The 26905-nt window shown below is 47.6% G+C and overlaps 1 gene segment (V, D, J or C); it reads right to left on the bottom strand.

Moving 5' to 3' along the window:
- LOC146336148 (immunoglobulin lambda-1 light chain-like) overlaps window positions 1-26905 on the bottom strand; it is an 813229-nt gene that overhangs the window by 768987 nt on the left and 17337 nt on the right.

The raw sequence follows: 26905 nt of genomic DNA on the forward strand, positions 1-26905 counted from the left end.
AATCAGCAGGCCTCAAATACAACTGTTCTTTATTCAGCATGCACAGAAGGGAAGACTTGGCAGAAACTCCACCCACTCTTCCTGCTTCCAAGTAATGGCACCCATGAGGGGTTTCCCAATCTGGTACCTGTCAGCGTGTACAAAGATTTCTTTTTTCTTTTCAAAATATTTGCTCATGGATTTGTGTCTATCTGTAGCAATGAATACATATGAAATGAATATATAAGAAAATACAACTTCCTATCAATTATACATAGCCTTGGTGTCCATCTCCACCCAATTCCTTTCCTTGCTGTTTTTCCTCCTTCTAAAACAGGCTTTCCACTTTCTCTCCATCCTAGCCCCCAACCTTCCTCTTTCTCTCCCATTTACCCCTTTATCATGCAGTTTCTCTTGTCTCCCACACTCTAGCAATGTTATATCTCTCCCCTACCTCTTTACCTCACTGTTTCTCCCCACTTCTAGCCTCACCTTTTCTCATCTATCTATCCCTTTCCAGTGCTATTTTCCCCTCCCTAACAGCCTTTAGCCTTGCTATTTCACTCCCCATCCTCTTCTGACCAGCCAGTCCCCCATGGCCAGTATGTGACTAGCCATTCTTCTGGGGAGCCATTTTGCAGTGGTGCCTACAGCAGTTTCTCAAATCCCCAAATGAGCCCACTGGTCCAAAAAGGTTGGGGACCCCTGCTCTAGTCAATCCAGAGCCCAGGCTATGTTCTTGTGCTGTCAAAGATGCTTACTAGAATGTGATCTCTGTTCACAGGTGAAGAGAAAGGCCCAGAGGGAACACTCATGTATGGCAACCATTCTTCACACCACAGGTCCACTGAGTATAGGTGGGCATCTGTGGTCATATAATTTTGCCAGATGTGGCCCCACACCTCCCCCTAAAGGTAAAAGCCAGCATAGCAAACCTCACAAACTGTGCAGTGTTTTTGAACTAAATCCAGTCGCAGTGAAGAATTTTTAATTCCTCTTCTTTTTCCAATTTGTTTATTTTTAAAGGAGTGTCTTCTGAGTGATTTGGGATAGCGAACAAAGAAGGGCAGCTGAAACAGCCTTGATAGGCAGGGTACGCTGAGTTAAGATAACCCTCATTGGGAGTTCCATGGTCCACCTGAGAGTTAACTGGGTTAACTCTCAGACCTCAGATTCAGACCTCATCCATCAGCAAGGAAGCCAAGGGGCACAGGGACACTGCCGCCCCTTCCTCGCAGGAAGAACAGCAGGGCAAATGGGAGACCAGTGTGGCTGAACACATTGGCCAGGGAAGGAACAGCTGCAGGGTGCTTGTTTCACCCTTCCATGCCAGGATGAACACTTGACTTATATGAACTTTGAAATGAAGAATGAGTTCCTGAGTATAGTTCTTTCCTCCTCCCTCCCAATCCCTTTTCCTTTTGTGCTATATATTTTAGATTTTAAGCCTGAGGGAATGGCCTTTCCTACTATTAATCTTCGTATGCCTCTCTGAGAGCCTTTTTCGGTGGATGACAGGGGTAAAGATACAAACACTGTAAATAAATAAATAGTCTTGGTGGTGACATAGAGGAAGTGGACACACTAGTCATTAGCTCTGCTGTAACTTCATATCTGCCTCGTCTGCCTCGGTGATTCGGAGCTGTGATGATGCATTCTGAGCAGTCCGGATAGCTTAGTTCCAAATATATAAACTTGAGAGTGAGCTGGGAGGGGGAAAGAGGAGGAGGGAGCAGGGAAAGGGGGAGGAAGAAGGGGAGGGAGGGAGCTTTGGCAAATCAGGGCTGAACATAACCCAGCAGTCTCCTATCAGTGAGACTGGGGTGGCGGGGGAAGAGAGAGAGAGAGAGAGAGAGAGAGAGAGAGAATAAAACTGGAGAAAAATAGCTGCATTTCAGAGACAGAGATCATTCTGGTGGTGTTACTTATGGATGTGAGAACCACCCCTGTCCAGGTTCTCTGGATGTCCACCAGCCCCTGCCTCCACTCAGCAAGCATCCCACAACTTACCTGGGCCCATCCACTGAGCATCTGCCTCCGCCATGATTTCTATGTTTTTAAAAAGTCTATAGACCTTTTGTGCACATAGACTTATATGCAAAAACCACCGTGAAGTGAATTACGCAGACAGGAGGAGGACGAGGAGTCGCAGCGCATGCCCCAACTGCTACCCATCTCATGCTCACAAGCAGGAGATAGCTAGCAGCGTGGGCACCAGCCGAGGCAACGTCCTGCCTGGTCAGCTGTCAAGGACAGCCGACCAGGCAGGCAGAGGTGTGGTGCACACCCCAGGTGCTAGCCTCTCCTAATCGCAAGCATGAGATGGCCACCAGTCCTTGACAGCCAACCAGGACGGAGGAGGAGGAGGAGGTACAAAGCTGAGAGGTCCCCACATTTCATGCACTTCTGAGGAAACTGAAAAATTTATAGCTACTTGTGTTTTCCAATGCAAGACAATGGGAAAAGGCCAAAACTGAGTGATTCGGACATCGGAATCTTGCTTCGGATTTGGATCTGAGTCAAAGCAGATGGGGTCTGAATCGGTCTGAGTCAAAGCGGGGCAGGTTTGGAGGGTCTGAAGCAGCATCCGAAGCAAAGTGGGGAGGTCTTTCTACAGCCCTAGTAGTGTAACCCACTGTTAGGGATAGGTGAACGAGCGATGTTCAAGATCGCCGACGTTCTCCAAATATTGTCTCACTGCTTGTCTTCTGCTCAGTTCCCATTCATGTTTGCAATTGCTGCTCATGCAAAATTGTGAAAACCGAGCAGTGATCGATTGGGAGGTTTGTGGAAGTTTCCCCAAATTAGCGCAACTCTCCTTCATATGTTGAAGTGGGGGTGATTCAGTCTACAGAGAAATGTGCACAAATTAGACTGGGAATCAGAAACAGGATGAATGTGAGCACATGTTCAACAATTTACAAATATATTCAGTGGAGAGTTGTAGTTTGACCTCCGATATGTTCCTGAGGTTAAATGTTGCATCTGGAAATTTACAGTTCAGCATAAATTCATTGAATGCTACTGCACTCATGCCCATTGCAGATGTATGTTAGTTTAACTCCTGATAATGTCAACAGAACTAGGGACATTGACCAGTTTTCTCTTGAGGAGGGTGTTTAGGCACACCTACTATGCCTTAATGTGACCTGGAGGGAAGGTATGCTAAGGGCCCGATAAACAGACACATTTAACTTTGGGGCATTCCGCAGGTTGGATATTTAGCTTTAATCATGGATAGGGATGGACGGACTCCCCCGCACCCAACTTTATTGGGCACTTGCCAAGCCACTGCCACTGCCCACCCCTGCTCACCATGCTGCGTGAGCTTCATCGCAGCCCAGCCAGAGCCTGGCGAAGCCACGGAGCTGCCCGTCCTCCCTAGGAAGCAGCCATCGTGCACACAATAGCAGGTCGGGTGCTTGCGGGTATGTAATCTTGTGCAATTGCTGGCTGTAAAAGCTCCATTTCTGCAACATTGCAGGTGTGAACTGATGCCTGAGTTTTGTTTTGTTTCCTCCTCCCTCCCAAACGCCTTTCCTTTTCTGCCATGCCTTTTAGGTTACAAGCCTCAGGGCAGAGACTGTCTTAATATTAATCTTCATAAGACAGTCCGGGAGTCTTTTTCAGCTAAAGAATGGGCTAAAAACACTGTGAAGGACTAAGTAATTGGGCTTCAAAGGTAACCAGATCAATACTCTGTGGGACACACAAGAAGACAAGGATAGAAGCAGTCACCCCTGATGTCCAAGCCTTGCATCTGAAAATCAAAACAAGTAAATCTTTCCTGTTTATCCAACAGTGATAACTTTCGGAGGCTCACTTCTGAACGATTTGAGGGGCTTTTGCTCTGTGAGTAACTTTCCCCTCTCTTTGTGGCACCCTATGGCCTGGATGTGTGGGCTGATGGGATGGTCTTCTTGAGTTGGCAAAGGAGGTGAGACTGGAAGGCCTTTCTGTCACTTCCAACTTTTGTGCTTCAAAAAGCCTCAGTCATGCCGTAGGTGAGATCAAACTCTGTTATTCTCAGTTCTCCACCCTGGGGAGGAAGAGTGAAGGTTTTTGACTTAGTTCCCCATCAGAAAATACCACCGTGAAACATCTTAATGCTGCTGTCCCAAGAGAGACAATAATAATCAGCCTCATCTTCTGCTTGAACGTTGGAGATAGTTAAGATGGCAGCATTGGCAGAGCTGTCAATGGAACCAGAGAATCATGCTGAGATCCCTGAAGGTCTCTCAACATCCTTGTATATTAGCAGTATTGGAGCACTGCTGGGTTTCTGTTGGTGCCAGGAGTTCCATTCGCTGGTTATACCCCCACTGCTTCTTCTACAGGACATCTGAACAGTTTCTCCACTGGAGGCTGAGACAGTGGGTGGCTGAGCCATTATCAACTGTGTATCACAACCTGGAACCAAAGCCAGCAGCAGACGTTAAGTGAAATTGGAAGATCACAAGGAGATGGCTGTCAGTGTCACCACTACAATTGGGGATGAGTAAATAGGCATTTATAAGCCTCCACCTTACCTGAACAGTAAGCAAGGAAGACAAAGAGCATCAAGGGACTGGCCATGGTGAGGAATTCACAGCTCCTTTGAAGAAAGAGGTTTCTGGCTGGAAGAACATGATTCTCCTTTAAATTCCCCCATAACATGTATGCAAATATCATCGACAAATCATTGGCTGCTACAGAGAGCGTATTTCCCTTCTGAGCTTCCAACAGGATGCCTGTAATCCCTGCTCAGAACTGTGAGCTGAGATGCTTTCTGTGCACCCATTGGTATGATAAGACACAGTATGAAAATTATCACCCAAGGTCTCTACAGTTAAAGCAGTCAGATTTGGCAACCCAGAATCTCAACATCTGTGATCATCCATGGGAAACAATTCAGAATTTGGATTTTATAGGGGCGTGGGGACAATCTGGGTGTCTCTGTGAGAGAAACAGGGACATGGGAGCCTGGAACATTGGCCCATCATGCTCAGGACTGTCTACTCCAGGGGTGGGCAGAAGGTTAGTCTCCAGATGTTTTGGACTTCAACCCCCAGAAGCCCCTGCCAGCATGGCCAAAGGTGAGGAATGCTGGAAGCTGACGTTCAAAACATCTGGATATCTACTCTCTGCCCATCCCTGGTCTATTGTAGTCTGATTGGCAGTGGCTGTGGCATCAGCTCTCCAGGGTTTCAGAGGGGGGTCTTCCCTTGCCCTACCTGGAGACACCAGTGATTAAGCCAGGGACTTTTTGAGAGCTGGCATGTACTCTAACACTGAGCTGTGGTCCTATGCATCAGGTACACCTCTTTGCTAGGGAAGGGTGGCAGATGGCATTCCCACTCCCCACCCTGCACTGCCAGGAGCTGGCCACCACCAGATCTGGGCTGAAGCCTCACTCTGAGAAAGCCCCACGTGCTGCTCTATGGAAGAGAAGACTGAGGGGAGATGTGATAGCACTCTTCAAGGACTTGAAAGGTTGTCACAGAGAGGAAGGCCAGCATCTCTTCTCGGTCATCCCAGAGTGCAGAACCCGGAATGATGGGTTCAAGTGACAGGAAGCCAAATTCTGGCTGAACACCAGGAAAAACTTCCTGACTGTTAGAGCAATATGACAATGGAACCAATTACCTAGGGAGGTGGTGGGCTCTCCCACACTGGAGGCATTCAAGACGAGGCTAGACAGCCATCTGTCAGGGATGCTCTGAATTGGATTCCTGCACTGAGCAGGGGGTTGGACTTGATGGCCTTGTAGACCCCTTCCAACCCTACTATTCTATGATTCTATGCCTCACACTGAGCCCTCTGTCATAGGCTTGGCTGGCATGTCAAGAAGGCAGTAGTCATATAATCAACCATGATAAATGCAGATCAGAAAGAGCACCATAAGGATGTATCCACCAGTGATGCAACCCATGACTTGTCTGGGACATGACATTGATGAACGTGTGGGATAGCTAGCAGGATCATCATTGCATTCACTCATTTTTTCATCCATTCATTTTATTTAAAATCTTTCTAGGCCGCCTTCCAGGACAGGAGCCATTCTGATAAAACATAACCAGGGGAGTAACCAACTAAATCTTCAGGGCCTTCCTAAAAGACTGCAATGGTGGGGCCTGGTACACTCCAATGGCAATATATTCCAGAAATGTGGGGCCACTGCAGAAAAGGCCAAATCAAATGCCCTATATATAATTTCCAGATACTGGAAATGGTTCTATCTATCTATCTATCTATCTATCTATCTATCTATCTATCTATCTATCTATCTATCTCTGTATCTATATAGAGAGAGGGAGAGAGGTTGAAAGGCCACTTGATGAATCAATCAAAGCCTTTGCCCTTAACAAAACAAGAGCCATGCTGGATCACACCAAGGGTCCATCTAGTCCAACATTCTGTTTACACAGAATGTTCTCCCTTCCCAGTTTTGGGACTCTAATTATTACGTCCACGTATGTACTTTCAGTCCATTTTAGCTATGGGGTTGGAATGGATAAAGCCCCTACAAACTCCTTGGCAGGGTAAGACCACCCACTCATGAGCTCTGAAATGCACAACTGTCTGGATCAGCCCCAAGTCCCAGCATATGTTTTCAGAGCACATCAGCATGTTGATCAGCACTCCATCTCTGTGCATGAGAAAGCATCGAAACAGCAACCATGTTTACGAAGCGTTCTCCTCCTTCACTTCACGCCACAGAGCCAATTATTCAGCTGGTATTTGCAGGACTCTAATTCTGCCAAATATGAGAAACTCGGTCAACATCTCCCACTACAGGTTAAAGCTAAGACAGCAGACTTCACAACCAGTGCATACATTTTTTTTAAACAAGTGAATTGTGATGGTACCACCCAGAAGGCAAAATTAAGTATTTTAAATCCCTTTTCAGTTCATGTCTTCAGCATAAATCTCTGAATCTTAAAAGTCCTTACCTTTGGCCTAGTGGTATGTTCTAACACACACACACACACACACACCACAAATCTAAAGATTTTGCAAGATGCGAATTCATAACATTAATTGCATATGGCTTTTCATACATTTTCATTAAATAAATAACAAATGCATTTTGGAGTTGTAATTTGACATATGATATGTTAGAGAGACTGAATTTTCTGACTGGAAATTTGTAATTCCATACAAGGTACTGAGTACTACTGAATTCATGTCCATCAGAGTTGTATGTTAGTACAATAGTTCTTGATAATTTTAACAGACCTGATGAAATTGACCATTTCCGCTTGAAGAGGGTGTTTATGGACATTTGTTTTCCATGAATGCCATTGAGAGGGAAAGTAGAGGATCTTGCCTGCTATCAATTGCCTCCCTTTGTCAAAGATTTGCTAGAATTCCTAGATGGATGCTGTGAAAATTTGTTATCTTTCTGAAAGGAACCAGTAAGTGACTTAAAGATCTGGCACATGGCTTGGGGGTGCTCCTGGACCCATCACTGTGACTTGAGGCCCAGTGGCCAGGAGTGCCTTTCATCAGCTTAGGTAGGCCAGATCTACATCTTGTGTCATATCATCACTATCCCAACATGATAACACTATATCCATCTTGAGTGTTTATACCTCGTAGGGCACACAGTGACATTTGTTGCAGTATTTTGGATAAGGTGGAATAAAACACAGGCAATAACGCTGCAAAAGCAGCATGTCGAATGTGTCATGTGCCCCAACAGTTTTCAGTGCACTTCAGTACAACTATAAAGCAGTACTGTAGGACTAGCCATAGATACACCAGCTACAATCCTATCTGGACAGAGGTGGCCTGGTGACAGTTATCCATGCAACCACCCAATTGGATTACTGCAATGTGTTGTACATGGGACTGCCATGGAAAACAGTTCAGAAACGTCACTGAATGCAAAATAGAGCTGCTATCTATCTATCTATCTATCTATCTATCTATCTATTTAATTAATCGCCCATCTGGCTGGTCACCCAGCCATTCTGGGCAATGTACAACAACAAAACAGTTGAAACAATAAAATTCTACATTAAAAACATCATAAAAATAGGGATGACGGAGAATTTCTCCACGAATCTCCGGCAGGCCGAATGCCAACGCATTCGGCCCCCCGAAATTGCTGGAGAAATTCTCCGCCCCCGCCCCCCAGAATGGGACTTACCTTTGGCAAATGTCCCTGGCACTGGTGGCTCCCGGCGGCGGTTCGGCGGCGGCAGCCGATCTTCCAACTGGCTGCTGCCGCCGCCATTTCCCAGTAAAAAACAACAACAACAACAAACGTGATAGGCTACATAAAGATTTATGTAGCCTACCATGGCTAAATTTTCAAAAAACACCGTGATAGGCTACGTAAATCCTTACGTAGCCTATCACGGCTGACTTCGGGGGGGGGGGGAAGTGCGTACCTTATTTGGGCACGTGTAGTCTACGTAAAGATTTATGTAGACTACGGCGAAAATATTATTTTCTGGTTCAGTCCATGGAGGCAGAAGTGCTCTGTGATTTGATAGTGGTTTTGTGGGTCTCCCCTTTAAAAACCATCTGAAATCATGAGGATCCTGCTTTGATTTTATGGATCTTAATGTTACCCAATCCCAATAACACAAGCTTTCTTCTCGGCTTCATTCTGCCAAAGGATTGTGGGAAGAGTTAAGGCTTCCTCGGCCACGCCTGGCAGAGACTGGGACAGTTGCTCCCAGAGGCCCCAGTAGAGGCAGAATAGGACTGGAGCGGAGAGAGAAATGTCGTGGAGCTTCCCTCCCAGTTCCCATCTCATCCTGCTGCTGCCCCCACTGCCATCGTTGCACACAATGGCAGCTTGCCAGGAGGCTCCTCAGATTGATTGATTGATTGATTGATTGATTACATTTATATCCCACCTTTTTTCCTCCTTAAGGAACCCAAGGCTGCTTACGCGATTCTCCTCCTCTCCATTTTATCCTCACAGCAGCAACCCTGTGAGGTAGGTTGGGCTGAGAGTCAGTGACTGGCCCAGGGTCACCCAGGGAGCTTCATGTCCGAGTGGGGACTAGAACCCAGATCTCCCGACTCGCAGTCCAGCACTCTAGCCCAATGGAACATCTTGTGCCCCCACCCCGGGTGCATGCAGCCCACTTTGAAGACCACTGCTCCAGCCAAATAACGTTCAGGCAGTCCTCTCCTCTCCCATGACACCAGCTCTCTCACAATGAGCAAACAGAGGCTGACTCACAGCAAAGCTTGCTCCCTCTTCCTCCTCCTCCTCCCTCTCCTCTCCCCTTTGCCCGCTTCTCCCAGTGGCCAGATCTCTCTCAAATAGATACATTTGGTGCCTCCATGTCCTCTGGCATTCCCCCGTCCCTCCTCCTCCTCCTGCCCCTCTGCACGATCTTTCAGAAGTTGATAGTTTGGAGAGAGCCTTTCTGGGCTGCTCAGAAGGCATAAGAAGAGCTCCAAATATACAAAGCGGATGAGGCACTTTATGGAGGGGCCACATTGCTTTGGTGCTTCGGTGCTGTTCTGATCCACTTCGTATCACAACAAAGCACCTTCGAATCAGCCAGCTTCGCCTCCTTATTTGGGCTTCGTACCGAGGCGGTGCACAGCCCTACTCTGAACTGCCTGCCTCTGTTGTCGATCAAACAGATCTAGATCATTTGAATAACTGAGAATTGAAACACGTTTTGGGTGTTTTTTTTCTGATACTCATCATTTTTATGTAACAATAGATATTTATTTCATCTGTTTTTTCTGGCCTCCTGTTTTTCTGGCTGTTTCTTCTGGCCTCCTGAATTTATTACAAGTGTGTTCAGTGGCACAGGAATGTAAAAAACACAAAACAAAAAACCTGCCACATTGGCCAGACCAGGGCAAAGGTCCATCTAGGTTCTGAACCTTGCTTTCCAAGGTGTCTAGTTCAATATTCTGTGGAAGATGCCCAAGATGGCAAGGATAGAGACAGTTGCACCCTAAAATCCAAGCCTTGCATCTGCATAAATTCAGTATCCCAGATATTAAATGCCTTATGGGGTGGGGGGGATCAGGGCCCTTGCACTCCAGTTGGGTCTGCTGTGTGAATTCACTGTCCCAGATATTAAATGTATTGGGGGGGGGGGGACAAAATGGGAAAAGACTGCTTCTAACCATCTTTGCCACTCCTTACAGCAGGGGTGATGTAACATGTGCCCTGAGGGCCACGTACGCCCCCATGACCATTTTTCACCCCTCACTGTCTCCCCTACAGTTCTCCCATGTGCATTATGATGATATATCGGTGGCAATCTTGGGGCAGGCTTGCATCATGCTGCTTAGCATGATGCTACGGAATGTTCAGCTCCATATTATTTCATATGATTCCAGGTGGGGTTTTTTATTGTTATCTTCATGGATAATTCAGCATATAGGTGTCATTGAAAGCCCTTCAAAGATTCAAAGGGTCTCAGACAGAGATCAAACCAAGCTGTATACTAATTCTCAATTCAACGCCCCAGGGAAGAAGAGTGATGCTTTTTGTCTTAGTTCCCCATCAGAATATAGCACTGTGAAACATCTTCTTGCTGTCCTCCCAGGCAGCACAGTAATAATCAGCCTCATCTTCAGCCTGGACATTAGTGATGGTTAGGTGTCCGGTGTTCCCAGACCTAGAGGCAGTGAACCGGTCTGGGATCCCATCTCCCCAGATGCTGGCTGCTACCATACAACACAAAGCGAGGAGCCTGTCCAGGTTTCTGTTGATGCCAGCCGAATGCGTACCAGTTGTCCCCAGCACTTCTTGAGCAGGAGAGTTGAACAGTTTGTCCCAGGGACACTGAGGCTGATGTGGGCTGGGTCACAGTGGGCTGTGATCGGACACCTGCACACACAGTGGGATTGTTTTATTTTCTGTGCTGTATATTATCATAGAATCATAGAATAGTAGTAGGGTTGGAAGGGGCCTACAAGGCCATCGAGTCCAACCCCCTGCTCAGTGCAGGAATCACAAAAACAACATCATGCTGATGACAGATATAAAGCACAATATGAACCGGTAGGCCTTCATAACCTGTGTTCATCACATCCTTACCTGGACAGTAACTGAGAAGGGCAAGGAAAAACAGAGCCCAGGCCATGGCGGTGAGTCTGATTATCTGCTGGGAAATGATAATTGCTTGTCTCCCTCCCCAAGCGTTTCTTAAATCCCCATGGCAAATGAATGTCCCCTTCACGCAAATTTGATCTGCGATCACTGACTCTACAAAACGGCACATCACAGCTGAGAATGCGCAAATGCAATACTCTAGCCAAACCATTGAAGCTGCACCAAATTTGCATGGAGGAAGATTGAAACTCTTGGGAACAGCACTGGCCTTGGCTGGCAATCGGGGCAGCAAGGCAGTGGGAGTGTGACCCGCCATGACAAAGGCTGGTATGTAAGAGAAGCACAAGGAAAGTTGCACAACCGATGCAACTCTGTATTTGTCTAGGACATGTCATTTGCGAAAGTCTGCATTAGATAGCAGGGTTGTTGCTTTAAAATCAAATGAACGGGGTATTATATGAAGATGATAGCAGTGCAAGAGGGAAAAAAAATCCCAGTTGAAATGCCACTTGTGGAATCGGCCAAAACCTTGGCTCTTCCTTCCCGGCTCCTTCCTTTCTGCATCATGCAATACACACATCTCTAATCCAGGGTTCCCCAATGCAGCACCTGAGGGTGACATGGCACCCACGGGGTCCTCAGATGGCACCTACGAGGGGCTCCCCAATGTGGTGCCCCCAGGCAGCTGCAAATTGTCCTTTTTTTCTTTTATTCAAAATATACATACATGGATTTGTGTATATCTGGAGCAATGAATACATATGGAATGTATATATCAGTGTTGTATAGGTAGTAGGAATGGCTGTAAGAATAGGTAGTATAGGTAGTAGGAATGGCCTCAAACACAACTGTTCTTTATTCAGCACACACAGAAGGGAAGACTTGGCAGAAACTCCACCCACCCTTGCTGCTTCCAAGTCTACAGGAGATGCCAAGGTTCGAAAACTAATCCACAGTATCCCCCAGAATACATATCAATAGGGAAATACAACTCCCTAGCAATTGTACATACCCTTGCTATTCCTCTCTACCCAATCCCTTTCCTTTCTATTCTCTCCCTTCCCCATCCCAGCTGCCCAATTTCTCTTCTTAGCCCCTAACCTTGATCTTCTCTCCCACTCACCCCTTTATCATGCTGTTTCTCTTGACTCCCAGACTCTAGCCTCACTATTTCTCTCCCCAACCTCCTCTGACTAGCCAGGCCCCCATGGCAGCCAGTATGTGACTAGCCACATCCTCCTTGGGAGCCATTTTGCGGTGGTGCCCACATGAGTTTCTCAAATTCCCAATGTGTCCACTCATCCAAAAAGGTGGGGGACCCCTGCTCTAGTCAGTCCAGGACCCCATGCTAAGTTGTCAAGACCTGTCAAAGATGATTGAGCTGTCAAAGGTGACAGCAATTGAAGGACATAACTTGTTCAAAATGAACAGAAGGAACAGCAATGGAGGTGGAGTTGCACCTCCTTTAATGCATACATTAAAAATACGTATCTCTGCCCAGAAATACAGGAGGATGACCTTGGTAGCCCCATCGAGAGCATCTGGGTTAAAATAAATGGAGAAAAGAATAAAAGGAACATGGTGGTCAGAGTCTACTACCAGCCATGCAATTAAGGAGAAGATGAGGATGAAACTTTTGAAAAGCAAATTGCCAATGTTTCAAGGAAGCATGATATAATAGTAACGAGGGACTTCAATTTCCCCAATAATCCTTAGGAGACAAATTCTGCAAAACATGGCCCCTCCAAGAAATTACTGACTTGTGTTGCTGCTTGCTGAAAACTTCCTCCTACAGAAAGTGGAGGAAGGAACTAGAGGATCAGCTACCCTTGACTTGATCCTAACCAACAGAGATGACTTAGTGGATAAAGTAGCAGTTATGGGAGCTCTGGGGGAAAGTGACCATGTTATACTTGAGTTCTTGGTTCTAAACAAAGCAAAAGCTGAGTGTGGCCAAACTAGGGATGGGCGGATTCCCTACCTGCCGCTCCAGTGGGGAATCCACTCTTGGGGGGAGGTGATCTGCCTTCCCCCTGGAATCCTCTTCAGCCAGCTCTGCTCTGCTAGCCTATCGCAGGAAAAACCATGGATGCAAATGGCATAACAGATGCCATTTGCGGCTAAAAAGCCCTCAGTTTAAGCTACATGCAGCCATTTACAGCTTCATTTAGCTTAATCTAAGAGCTTTACGGCCGCAAATGGCATAGGGGATGCCATTTGCATCCGGAGTCAGCCTCGGCCAACGATACTGCACAGCAATGGCAGCCATATCACTGGCACTGCGGAGCCAGCTGGTGGCTCCGCAGAGTCGCCGCAAGGAGGATCGGGCTCTGCACGGGTCCAGAGGGAGGCGAAAGTGAGTAGTGACGTTCCACCACAGACTCCGGAGGCAGGATTCTTTAGAATCCGCCCTCATTGGGGTTCGTAGAGGAATTCTCCGCCATCCCCAGCCCAAACGTGTGCCCTGGATTTTAAGAAAGCCAATTTTAATAATCTCAGAACAATTATAAGTAAGGTCCCATGGCAAGTGACCCTAATGAGAAGAAGAGGAGTCCACGATGGATGGGAGTTTTTTAAAAAGGAAATTCTCAAGGCACAATTACACACAATTCCAACAAGAAAAAAAGTTGGAAGACAACAGAAGAAGTCAATGAAGCTTCACAAAAAGCTTAGAGATGACCTGAAAACAAAATAAAAAGGACACATATAGGAAGTGGAAGGAAGGCCAAGCTACAAAGGAAGAGTACAGGCAGGTAGCACAGAATTGCAGGGATGGCATCAGGAAGGCTAAAGCTGAGAATGAGCTGAGGTTAGCGAGGGATGCTAAAAACAACAAAAAGGCTTTCTTCAGATATGTGCATAGTAAAAGACAGAGGAAAGGAATGGTGGTTCAACTATTAAATGAGGATTGCAGAATGAGAACTGATGACAAAGAAAAGGCAGAAGTGCTCAATTCCTACTTTGTAGGGGTGAACGAAAGTCACGTAGCCTATCAGGGGACGTTGTTTTTTTTTTTCTTTCATTGCAATGGCGGGGGCGGCAGCCGGTCGAAAGACCGGCTGCCACTCCCGCCCCGCTCGAACACCGGACGAACCGCCAGCCGGACCCGCCGCCGGGAGGGACATTCAGGGAAGGTAAGTCCCGTCCCGGGGGGGGCGGGGGGGGCGGGGGGCCGGGGGGCTGAGGATTTCTCCCCGAAACTTGTTCGGGGGGCCGAACACGTTGGCGCTCGGCCCCCCGAAGTTTCGGGGAGAAATTCTCCGCCATCCCTACTACTTTGGCTCAGTCTTCTTCAGAAAGAGGGTCTATGAGCACCCTGGCAAAGGTGAAGCACAGGCTGAAGGGGCAGGATTGCAGCTTGAGATCGATAGGCATATGGTCAAGGAACACCAAATTACTTTGAAGTTGTTCAAATCTCCAGGGCCAGATGAACTGCATCCTAGAGTAATAAAGGAACTGGCAGAAGAACTCTCAGAACCAGTCTGTTATCTTTGAGAAATTATGGAGGATGGGTGAAGTGCGAGATGACTGGAGGAGGGCTAATGTTGCCCCTATCTTCAAAAAGGGCAAAAAGGAGGAACCTGGGAACTACAGACCAGTCAGTCTGACATCAATCCCTGGGAAAATTCTGGAGCAGATTAAAAAGCGATCAGTTCGTAAGCACCTTGAACACAATGCAGTGATTACTCAAAGCAAACATGGATTTGTCAAGAACAAATCCTTCCAGACTAATCTGATCTCATTTTTTGATCAGGTCACCTCCCTTGTGGACTGTGGGAATGCTGTGGACATATACTTCAACTTCAGCAAAGCTTTCAACAAAGTGCCCCATGATATCCTGATGAGCAAACTAGCTAATCATTTGTATTAATTATTTGGATGAGGTGGTGCAGGGAATGCTTTTCAAATCTGCAGATGACACAAAGCTGGGCAGGATAGCTAATATCCTGGAATACAGAAACAAAATTCAGTGAACTTGATAGGCTGGAGCACCGGGATGAAAAACAAAACAAAATGCAATTCAATAGGGATAAATGCCAAGTTCAGCACTTGGGAAAAAGACACCAAATGCACAGTTTCAAGATGGGGGATACTTTGCTAGGGATGTACGAAAGTGACTTACCTGTTTGCGGATTATGTTTATGGGGGGGGAGGCGTTCCGTCCCTCCCCCCGGAATCCTCGCCAGGGGGGAGGCGTTCCATCCCTCCCCCCGGAATCCTCGCCGGGGGGGAGACACTCCGTTCCTCCCCCCCGGAATCCTCGAACAGCTGGCTGTGCTCCGTGGCAGCTCCGCGGAGCAGCCGGCCAGGCCCAGCCAGGCCAGAGCCGTCCACAGCCAGATTTCCGGCTGCGGAGGGCTCTGGGTAAAAACAAAAAAACAAAGAACAAAACTCCACATATGCAAATGGCGGCAGCTACGGCTGCCGCCATTTGCGTTCCTTATTTTTGGCCGTCTTAATCTACGTAAATATTTACGTAGACTATGACGGCGAAAATCAAGGGAAACGCAAATAGAGTAGTGGGCGCTATTTGCGTCCCTTTTTGATTCACCGTTTTAGCCTACGTAAAGATTTAAAACAGCGAATCAAAAGGGGACGCAAATAGCACCCGCTACACTATTTGCGTTCACCTTGATTTTTGCCGTCATAGTCTACGTAAATATTTACGTAGACTAAGACGGCCAAAAAGAAGGAACGCAAATAGCGGCGGCCATAGCCACCGCCATTTGCGTACATGGGTTTGGTTTTTTTTTTAATCCCACCCAACCATGATAGGCTACGTAAATTTTTACGTAGCCTATCACGTCTTTTTTTTTTTTTTTTACCAAGCCTGGAAATGGCGGCAGCGGCAGCCCGTCGGAAAACCAGCCGCCGCAGCCTCTGCCGCCGAAGCCGCCACCGGAGCCGCCACCGCCCGGAAGATCTGCCCCAGGTAAGTCTTGTCCTGGGGGGGATCTGCGGGGTGGCGGGGGGGTGGCAGGCCATTCCGCCACAGATTTCGGGGGGCCGAATGCACTGGCATTCGGCCTCACCGAGATCCGTGGCGGAATTCTCTGCCAATCCCTATACTTCGCTCAACAATACTACAAGCAAGAAGGATCTCGGAATTGTTGTAGATCACAACCTGAATATGAGCCAACAATGTGATATGGCTGCAAAAAAGGCAAATGGTATTTTGGGCTGCATTAATAGACGTACAGCTTCCTAATCATATAAAGTACTAGTTCCCCTCTACTCTGCACTGGTTAGGCCTCATCTTGAGGACTGTGTCCAGTTTTCAGCACCACACATTAAGAAGGATGCAGACAAACTGGAGAGGGTTCAGAGGAGGGCAATGAAGATGATCAGGGACTGGAAAGAAATCCCTACAAGGAGAGACTGAAAGAACTGGGCATGTTTAGCCTTGAGAAGAGAAGACTGAGGGGAGATATGTTAACATGGTTCAAGTATTTGAAAGGTTTTCACAGAAAAAAGAAGAAAAATCTTTTTTCTTCACTTCCTTTCCTCCTCCCTTTCCCTTTTTTCTTTTTCTTTTTCCTTCTCTTTTTGCTACTGTGGTGTCCTCATCAGAATATTGTATTATTGGGAAATTGTAGTATTGATCAGGTTTTGGTAATTTTGGTATTGTTTATTTCATTTATAAAGATAAAATAAATAAAAATATATTCTTTAAAAAAAAGGTTTTCACAGAGAGGAAGGCCAGGATCTCTTCTCGATCATCCCAGAGTACAGAACCCAGAATGATGGGCTCAAGTTACAGGAAGCCAGATTCTGGCTGAACATCAGGAAAAACGTTTTGACTGTTAGAGCAATACGACAATGGAACCAATGACCTAGGGAGGTAGTGGGCTCTCCCACACTGGAGGCATTCAAGATGAGGCTGGACAGCCACCTGTCAGGGATGCTCTGACTTGGATTCCTGCATTGAGCAGGGGGTTGGACTCGATGGTCTTGTAGGCCCCTTCCAACCTGACTATTCTATGATTCTATGATAAGTGGAACTTGATCTCTGTTCACGGGTGAACAGGGTGATCCAGAGGGAGCAGTCATGTATGGTAACCATTCTGTCATGCCGCTTCCCACCACAGGTGCAGTGAGTGCAGGTGCATGTTTGAGGTCTTTATTTTTCCAGATATGGCCCAACACCTCCCCCGAAAGGTGAAAGGCTGCACAGCAGGCCTCACAAACAATGCACAGTGATTTTGAACCAAATGCTGGGAGCACCATCCAGTCACAGTGAAGAATTTTTAATTCCTCCTTTTTCCAATTTGTTTGTTTTTCAAGGAGGGTCCTCTGAGTGATCTGGGATAGCAAGCAAAGACGGGCGGCTGAAACAGCCTTGGTTTTCTGGTCTGTACAGGCAGGGTGTGCTGAGTTAAGATAACCATTATGCCCCATTCAGATCAGGAGTTCCATGTTCGATCTGAGAGTTCCCTGGGATTGCAGGGGCTGACCTCATCTGTCAGCTGGTTGGAGGCTGCAGCCCCTTCCTCCCAGGGAGACCAGCATGGCTGAACACATTGGCCAGGGAAGGAACAGCTTCAGGGTGCTTGTTTCACCCTTCCATGCCAGGATGAACACTTCTAAGAACTTTGAAATGAAGAAAGACATGTGGAGTCTTGTTCCTTCCTTCCTCCTCCCTCCCAAATCCCTTTCCCTTTTGTGCTGTATCTTTTAGACTGTAAGCCTGAGGGAATGGCCTTTCCTACTCTTAATCTTTGTAAGCCGCTCTGGGAGCCTTTTTCAGCTGAAGAGCAGGATAAAGATACAAACTTTGTAAATAGATAGATAGATAGATAGATAGATAGATAGATAGATAGATAGATAGATAGATAGGCTTGGAGGTGATGAGGTAGAGGAAATTGACCCACTAGTCATTGGCTCTGCTATCATTTCATATCTCCACAAATTGAATGCAATGTTGGAGCAAAGCAAAGAACCACAGTCAAATTGGATTCAAGGAGATATGGAAAATAATGGCAATGGGACCTGGTTGGCAATAAGGACTTAAGAAGAACCTGCTGGATCGGGCTGAAAGCCTACCAAGGCAGCATTCCGCTCCCACAGTGGACAAACAGATGCCTCTCGGAAGCCCACAGCAAGTCCCAACTGCAGGACACAAGCTCACACTCCAGTTCTCGAGCAACTGGCATACAGAAGAAGGGCATTTCTACACAAGGCTCTTTCATCTGCTGCATCTACTTTTGTTCTGTTGCAGAACTGAGATCCAAGCACTACACAAGGAGTGTTTCCTTTCCTGCTTTTCTACTACATAACCTCTAGATAGCATTGTGGTTTAGCAGAACAGTACACATACACAAATGGGGGGGAACCCTTTTCTTTCACTTTGAAAGATAATATCATGCCTTCCATACCATTAAAAAAAAAAAAAAAACTTTCACTGAAAATGCTGTTTGAAAACAGAGGCTGGAGGTTCACGAGATGATCTAAAGAACCCATGAGCAACCACAAGTAGGGAATGTAGGGATGTACGAAAATTCCGCCACGGATCTCGGGGTGGCCGAATGCCAGTGCATTCAGCCCCCCGAAATCAGTGGCGGAACGGCCTGCCGCCCCCCCCCCCAGGACGAGACTTACCTTGAGCGGATCTTCCTGGCAGCGGCGGCTGCGGTGGCAGTTCGGCAGCGGCAGCAGCCGGTCTTCCAACCGGCTGCCGCCACCGCCATTTCCAGTTAAAAAAAAAAAAAAAGTGATAGGCTACGTAAAAATTTACATACCCTATCACGGCTAGGTTTAAAAAAAAAACGTGATAGGCTACGTAAATGTTTACATAGCCTATCACGGCTGACTTTAAAAAAAAACCCAAAAAAACGCACGTACGCAAATGGCGGCTGCCGCCATTTGCATTCCTTATTTTGGCACGTCTTAGTCTACGTCAACATTTACATAGACTATGACAGCGAAAATAAGGGGAACACAAATAGCATATTGGGTGCTATTTGCGTTCCCTTTTGATTCGCCGTTTTAGCCTATGTAATGTAGACTACGTAGACTAAGACGTGGCAAAATAAGGAACGCAAATGGCGGCGGCAGTGGCCGCTGCCATTTGTGTACACGCATTTGTTTTTTTTAAAGTCAGCCATGATAGGCTACGCAAACATTTACATAGCCTATCATGGCTGACTGCAGGGACGCAAACGGCGGAGGCTACGGCCGCCGCCATTTGCGTCCCTGCTAGCCAGCAGCTGGATGTCCGGCTGCTGGCAGTGCCGGCCAGCAGCTCCGCAGAATCGCTGCAGAGCACAGCCGGCTGGCCAGGATTCCAGGGGGGAGGTCACGGAGTGCCTCCCCCCCCCGGTGAGGATTCCGGGGGGAGGGACAGAACGCCTCCCCACCAACCATAAACATAATCTGCGAAAGGTAAGTACCTTTCGTACATCCCTAAGGGAATGATGAGTGCACAGTAAATGGTGAGTGTAGAAAAGCTTGAAGAATATCAGTTTGTCTAATCTCTTTTTCAAGCAGCTACGTTGGTACCTATCTAGGGATGTATGAAAGTTACTTACCGTTCCGCGGATCTGCTTCGTGGTGGGGGGAGAGGAGCTCTGTCCCTCCCCCCAAAATCCTCGATGGGGGGGAGGCGCTCTGTCCCTCCCACCGGAGTTTGCCCAGGTGGCTCCGCTCTGCAGGGATTCCGCGGAGCCGCCGGCCAGCTCCGCCAGCAGCCAGACATCTGGCCACTCGGTAGCAGGGACGCAAATGGCAGCTGCCATAGCCGCCGCCATTTGCATCCCTGTATTCAACCATGATAGTCTACGTAAAGACTTACATAGTCTATCACGTCTGGGTTAAAAAAAAAAACGCGTATGCAAATGGCAGCGGCTACGGCGGCCACCATTTGCGTTCCTTATTTTTCGCCATCTTAGTCTACGTAAATATTTACGTAGACTATTACGGTGAAAATAAAGGGGAACACAAATAGCGTATTGAGCACTATTTGCGTTCCCTTTTGATTCGCCGTTTTAGCCTACAGAAATATTTACCTAGGCTAAAACGGCAAATCAAAATGGAACGCAAATAGCACTAGGGGTGGGGATTCCACAGAGCCGCCAGCCGGCTCCGCCAGCAGCCGGACATCCAGCCACTGGCTAGCAGGGATGCTAAGGCGCCTGCCATACCCGCCGCCATTTGCGTCCCTGTATTCAACCACGATACGCTACGTAAAGACTTACATAGCCTATCACATCTGGGTTAAAAAAAAAAAAAACACGTACGAAAATGGCGGTGGCTACGGCCGTCTTAGTCTACGTCTATGCTATTTGCGTTCCCCTTATTTTTGCCATCTTAGTCTACGTAAATGTTTACGTAGACTAAGACGTGCCAAAATAAGGAATGCAAATGGCGGCACCCATGGGCGCCGCCATTTGCATACGCACGTTGTTGTTGTTTTTCTTTAAAATCAGCCGTGATAGGCTACATAAACATTTATGTAGCCTATCACGGTGTTTTTTAAAAATCTAGCCGTGATAGGCTACGTAAATCTTTACGTAGCCTATCACGTTTTTTTTGTTTTTTTAACTGGAAATGGCGGCAGACTGTCGGAAGACCGGCCGCCGCCACCGCCGCACCACCACCACCGAACCACTGCCAGAGCCGCCGCCACCAGGAAGATCCGCTCAAGGTAAGTCCCGTCCCGGGGGGGCAGGGGGGCAGACCGTTCCGCCACTGATTTCGGGGGGCCGAATTAGCTGTCATTCGGCCTCCCCGAGATTCGTGGCGAAATTGTCTGACATCCCTAGTAAGTATTTACGTAGACTAAGACGGCGAAAATAAGGGGGAACGCAAATAGCGTCCGCTACACTATTTGCGTTCCCCCTTATTTTCACCGTCTTAGTCTACGTAAATATTTACGTAGACTAAGATGGCCAAAAATAAGGAACGCAAATGGCGGTGGCCATAGCCACCGCCATTTGCGTACGCTTTTTTTTTTTTTACCCAGACGTGATAGGCTATGTAAGTCTTTACATAGCCTATCACGGTTGAATACAGGAACGCAAACGGCGGCGGCTATGGCCTCCGCCTTTGCGTCCCTGCTAGCCAGCGGCCGGATTCATCGGAGTTGAATTCATCATTCGTGCACTGATTCATCGGAGATGATAGTCCAGACTTAGAGAAGGAGGTGGGGCTAGCAGGCCTTCCTGTCTCTTTCAAGTCTTGTCCTTCAAAAGCCCTCGGTCATACTTCAGATTAAGCTCTCTGCTTATTCTCAGTTCCATACCCTCGGAAGGAAGAGTGGAGGGTTTTGTCTTAGTTCCCCATCAGAACATACCACTGTGAAACATGTTATTGTTCCCCTCCCAGGCAAGACAGTAATAAACAGCCTCGTCTTCAGGCTGGATATTAGTGATCGTTAAATAAGCATCACTCCCCGAGAGAGTACCAGTGAACCGATCCGGGATCCCTTCTCCCCTGGTGCTGCTAGCGTAGAACACAAAGTGAGGATCCTGTCCAGGTTTCTGTTCATACCATTGCCTTTCACTCCAGCTACCACCGGCACTTCCAGAGCAGGAGAGTTGAACTGTTTGTCCAGGGGACACTGACATCAAAGGAGGCTGAGTTACAGTTGGCTGTGCAGTGACACCTGTACAAACAACATGATAGATTTCCTGAGCTATCTATTTATTATCCCAAAGGGACCATCATCCTGATGATATACAAAAAAACACAATACAAATTTGTTTTGTATTTGTTAGCAGCCACTGGGCCTTTGTAAATTGAGTTTGTCACACCCTTACCTGCACAGTAATTGAGAAGTGGAAAGAAAAACAAGGCCCAGGCCATGGTGAGCTCCCTATAGATGTTTGGTTATCTGCTGGGAAAGAATCATTGCTGGCTCCCGCCCTCATTTCTCCTTAAACCTCCATGGCAAAAGGATGTCCCCTTCATGCAAATTATTCTGAGGTCCCGGACTCCAATAAAATGTCATATCTCTATTGAGACCACGCAATGGTCTAACCATGCCAATGACCAAACACCGTATTTGCATGAAGGATATATTGAACGTCTTGGAAACTAAATTTGGGTCCTACACCACCACATTTGACACCAAAATTCATCACCTCAGCAGGAAAAATGGCCTCATTGTCCTTCGAAACATGGAAAAATTGCCGTTTTTGCTGCAGCTATGCTGCTAAACTTCAGCAGCTAAGGAGCACTGTGGTGTAAATTCCAACTCTCACTTTCTGGGACCATCTCAAGGTCTTCTGCCCTGCTATAACCTTGTTGGTGGCTTCCTTTCTCCTGGTGGCATCCTGTGGTCTGGATGGTGTGGGCTGCTTTGTCGGATGGAATGGTCCTGCCCTGTAGAAGATCAGAATAGAAGGTCTTTCTGTCCCTGTCATCTCATGTGCTTCAAAAAGCCTCAGTCATGGGTAAAATAAGCTCTGTACTAATTCTCAGTTGCCCTCCACCCTTGGGAGGAAGGGTGAAGGCATTTCATCTTCATTTCCCATCAGAATATACCATTGTGAGACATGCTACTGCTGTATATGAAGACAGAACGATAATAATCACCCTCGTCTTTAGCCTGGACATTAGTGATCGTTAGGCAGCCGGTGTTCCCAGACACAGAACCAGTGAACCCATTTGGGTTCCCATCTTCCCAGTTGCTAAACTTCTCATCTGGGTTAAAATGAATGGAGAAAAGAATAAAAGGAACATGGTTGTCGGAGTCTACTATCGGCCATGCAATCAAGGAGAAGATGAGGATGAATCTTTTGAAAAGCAAATTGCCAACGTTTCGAGGAAGCATGATATAATAGTAACAGGGGACTTTAATTTCCCCAATATCTGCTAGGAGACAAATACTGCAAAACATGGCCCCTCCAAGAAATTCCTGCCTGTTTCTGATAACTTCCTCTTGTTTCCCACACTCTAGCCCCGCTATTTCTCTCCCCCACCTCTTTCCCTCACTGTTTCTTCCCACTTCTAGCCTAGATCTTTCTTATCCCTTTATCCTTTCCAGTGCTATTTCTCCTCCCTAACAGCCTTTAACCTTGCTATTTCTCTCCCCTGACATCCTCTGACCAGCCTGGCCCCCATGGTATCCAGTCTGTGACTAGCCACATCCTCCTTCGGCGCCGTTTTGCGGTGGTGCCCACAGCAGTTTCTCAAATTCCCAAACGTGCCCACTGGTCGAGAAAGCTGGGGGATCCCTGCTGTAGTCAGTCCGGAGCCCCAGACTATGTTCTTGCACTGTGAAAGATGCTTACTGGAACTTGGTCTCTGTTCATGGGTGAACAGGAAGGCCCGAGGGAGCACTCATGTATGGCAACCATTCTCCTATATCACTTCACACCACAGCTGCAGTGAGTGCAGGTGGGTGTCTGTGGTCATATAATTTTGCCAGATGTGGCCCCACACCTCCCCCTGAAGGTGAAAGCCACTATGCAAAGTGTTTTAGAACCAAATGTTGAAAGCACAATCCAGTCACAGTGAACAATGTTTAATTCCTCCCCCCCCCCATTTGTTTGTTTTTAAAGGAGTGTCCTCTGAGTGATCTGGGATAGTGAACAAAGAAGGGCAGCTGAAACAGCCTTAATTTTCTTGTCTGTACAAGAAGGGTGTGCTGCGTTAAGATACCCGTTCTGCTCCACTCAGGTCAGGAGTTCCAGGTTCCTTTTGAGAATTCCCTGGGACTGCAGCCTCAGACCTCATCCATTGGCCAGAAAGCCAAAACCCACTGGGAGGCTGCAGCCCTTTCCTCGCAGGAAGAACAACAGGGCAAATGGGAGACCAGTATGGCTGAATACATTGGCCACAGAAGGAGCAGCTGCAGGGTGCTTGTTTCACCCACTTATAAGAACTTTGAAGTGAAGATCAAGTTCTGGAGTCTTGTTCCTTCTCCTCCCTCCCAATCCTTTTTCCTTGTGTGTTGTGTCGTTTAGACTAGAAGCCTGAGGGAATGGACTTTCCTAATATTAATCTTGATACGCCGGTCTGGGAGTCTTTTTTGGCTGAAGAGCAGGGTAAAAATATAAACTTTGTAAATAAATAAATAGGCTTGGAGGTGACGTAGAGAAATTGACCCACTTGTCATTGGCTCTGCTATAACTTCGTATCTCCACTGATTGAATGCAATGCAAAGCAAAGCAAAGAACCACAGTCAAATTGTCTTCAAGGGGATATGGAAAAGTAGTGGCAATGGCACCTGCTTTGCAATAAGGACTTAAGAAGACCCTGCTGGATCAGGCTGAAGGCCTTCCACGGCCAGCATTCTGCTCCCACAGTGGCCAGCCATATGCCTCTGGGAAGCCCAAAGCAAGACCCCCATGTAGGACAGAAGCTCACACTCTCAAGCCACTATGATATAGAAGAAGGGCTTTTTTTTACACAAGGCTTTTTAACCTGCGGCATCTACTTTCACTTCTTTTGAAGAATTGAAATCCAAGAACTACAAAAGGAGTGTTTCCTTTCCTGCTTTTTGGCTACATAACCTTTAGATGGCACTGTGGTATAGCAGAATAGCTCAAATACACAAATGGAAAATGCATTTTCTTTCACTTTCAGAGATAACACTGCATTTTCCCTGCTTTAAAAAAACAAAACAAAATATCTCACTGACAGTGCTGTTTGAAAACAGAAGCAGGAGGGTCATGAGGTCATCTAAAGAATCCATAAGCAACCACAAGTAGGGAATGATGAAAGGTTAAAGGTAAAGGTGTCCCCAACCAGTCGTGTCCGACTCTAGGGTGCGGTGCTCATCCCCGTTTCTAAGCCGCAGAACCAGCACTGTCCGAAGACGCTTCCATGGTCATGTGGCCGGGATGACTGAACACCGAGGTGCACGGAACGCTGTTACCTTTCCCGCCGAGGCGGTACCTATTTATCTACTTGCAATTTCTTGCTTTCGAACTGCTAGGTTGGCAGAAGCTGGGACTGAAGACGGGAGCTCACTCCGTCACGCAGCACTTGGGTCTCGAACTGCTGATCTGCCAACTTTCCAGTCTGCAGTTCAGTGTCTTAACCACTAAGCCACCGCGGCCCCATCAGGGAATGATGAGTGCACAATAAATGGTTAGTGCAGAAAAGCTTGGAGAACATCAGTTTGTCTAATCCCCTTTTCAAGCAGCTACATTGGCACCTATCTCTACTTTTTGTGGCAGCGAATTCCATAGTTTAACTGTGCACTCTAAAGAAGTCCTCCGTTTTATCTGTCTCAATCCTCGCACCACTAAGCTTCATTGGATCACTCTATGTTCTAGTATTATGAGAGATGAAGAAACATATCTCCCTTTCTACTTTCTCTACACTGTACATAACTGTATGATACTGGAGCTAATACATAGCCATCATCAGGGTGCAGATCCGGCATGTATTACGGAGACCTGGCTGGCCAAGGCCGCTGCTCCAACCCTTGCAGCCATGTGTCCAGCTGGATTTTCGTATGCACAGCAGCCGAGGGCTGGGGATCGGGGAGGGGGAGTGGCTGTTATCTATCGAGAGTCCTTGGTCTTCACCAGACCCCGTCTCCGGGAGACCAAGGTTGCTGAGTGCATGTACTGGAGGATGGGCCCAAAGGGCAGTCTGGGGATTCTGCTCGTGTACCGTCCACCCCGCTGCACGACAGACTCCCTGGCCGAGGTGCTTGAGGTGGTCTCTGATGTGTGTGTACAGTCCCCTAACTTACTGGTGTTGGGGGACTTCAATGTGCATTCGGAGGCCATCCTCACAGGAGCACCTCGGGACTTCATGGAGACCATACAGTTAGTGAGCAAGAGGCGGCCTGTGGCAAACCGGTTTTGTGGGATCGGTTCCAGCTTCTTCCTCCTGATGAAGTGGACAAGGTGCTTTCATCGGTACAGCCGACCACCTGCTTACTTGATCCTTGCCCACCTTGGCTCATTATGAGCTGCAGAGAGAGACTGGGTAAGGGGATCAAGGCGGTGGTGAACGCCTCCCTTGAGGAGGGAGTGATGCCATCAGCCCTCAAGGAGGCAGTAATAAGACCGCTCTTAAAGAAGCCCTCCTTGGATCCTCAAATTCTGAACAACTTTCGCCCAGTCTCAAATCTGCCATTTTTGGGCAAGGTGATTGAGCGGGTGGTGGCGGTGCAGTTGAAGGCACACTTGGAAGAAACTGATTATCTAGACCCATTTCAGTCGGGCTTCAGGCCTGGGCATGGGACAGAAACGGCCTTGGTCGCCTTGGTAGATGATATGAGGAGGGCTCTGGATAGGGGTGAATGCTCCTTCCTTGTTCTCCTCGACCTCTCAGCGGCTTTCGATACCGTTGACCACGGTATCCTCCTGGACCGCCTGGAGGGGTTGGGCATTGGGGACACTGTATTGCGGTGGTTCTGGTCCTTCCTCTCCGGCAGGTACCAGAGGGTAGCACTGGGAGAGGAGGTTTCGGACCCGTGGCCACTTACTTGTGGAGTGCCACAGGGTTCCATCCTCTCCCCGATGCTATTTAACATCTATGTGAAGCCGCTGGGGGCTATCATCAGGTGGTTTGGGGTGCAGTGTCATCAATATGCAGATGACACACAGCTCTACCTCTCGTTTAAATCTTCACCAAGGTTGGCCGTAGAATCCCTTTCCAAATGTCTGGAGATGGTGAGTGGCTGGATGGGGAGGAATAGGCTGAAGCTGAACCCTGACAAGACCGAGGTACTTTTGGTGGGACACAAGAGGAGGCTGGGGGATGTTGACCTGGTGTTGAATGGGGTACAGCTACCCTTGAAAGACCAGGTCCACAGCCTGGGGGTCATTTTGGACTCCCAGCTGTCCATGGAGGCTCAGGTGTCAGCTGTGAGCCGGACAGCGCTGTATCAACTCCATCTGATACGGCGGCTGCGCCCCTTCCTTCCCGACCATCTGCTCCCATCGGTAGTACATGCCCTGGTCTCCTCTCATTTAGACTACTGTAATACGC

This window comes from Heloderma suspectum, chromosome 13 (genome assembly GCF_057233095.1).
Source record: "Heloderma suspectum isolate Gila_16-S chromosome 13, 16-S_ref, whole genome shotgun sequence".
Classification (NCBI taxonomy): Eukaryota; Metazoa; Chordata; class Lepidosauria; order Squamata; family Helodermatidae; genus Heloderma; species Heloderma suspectum.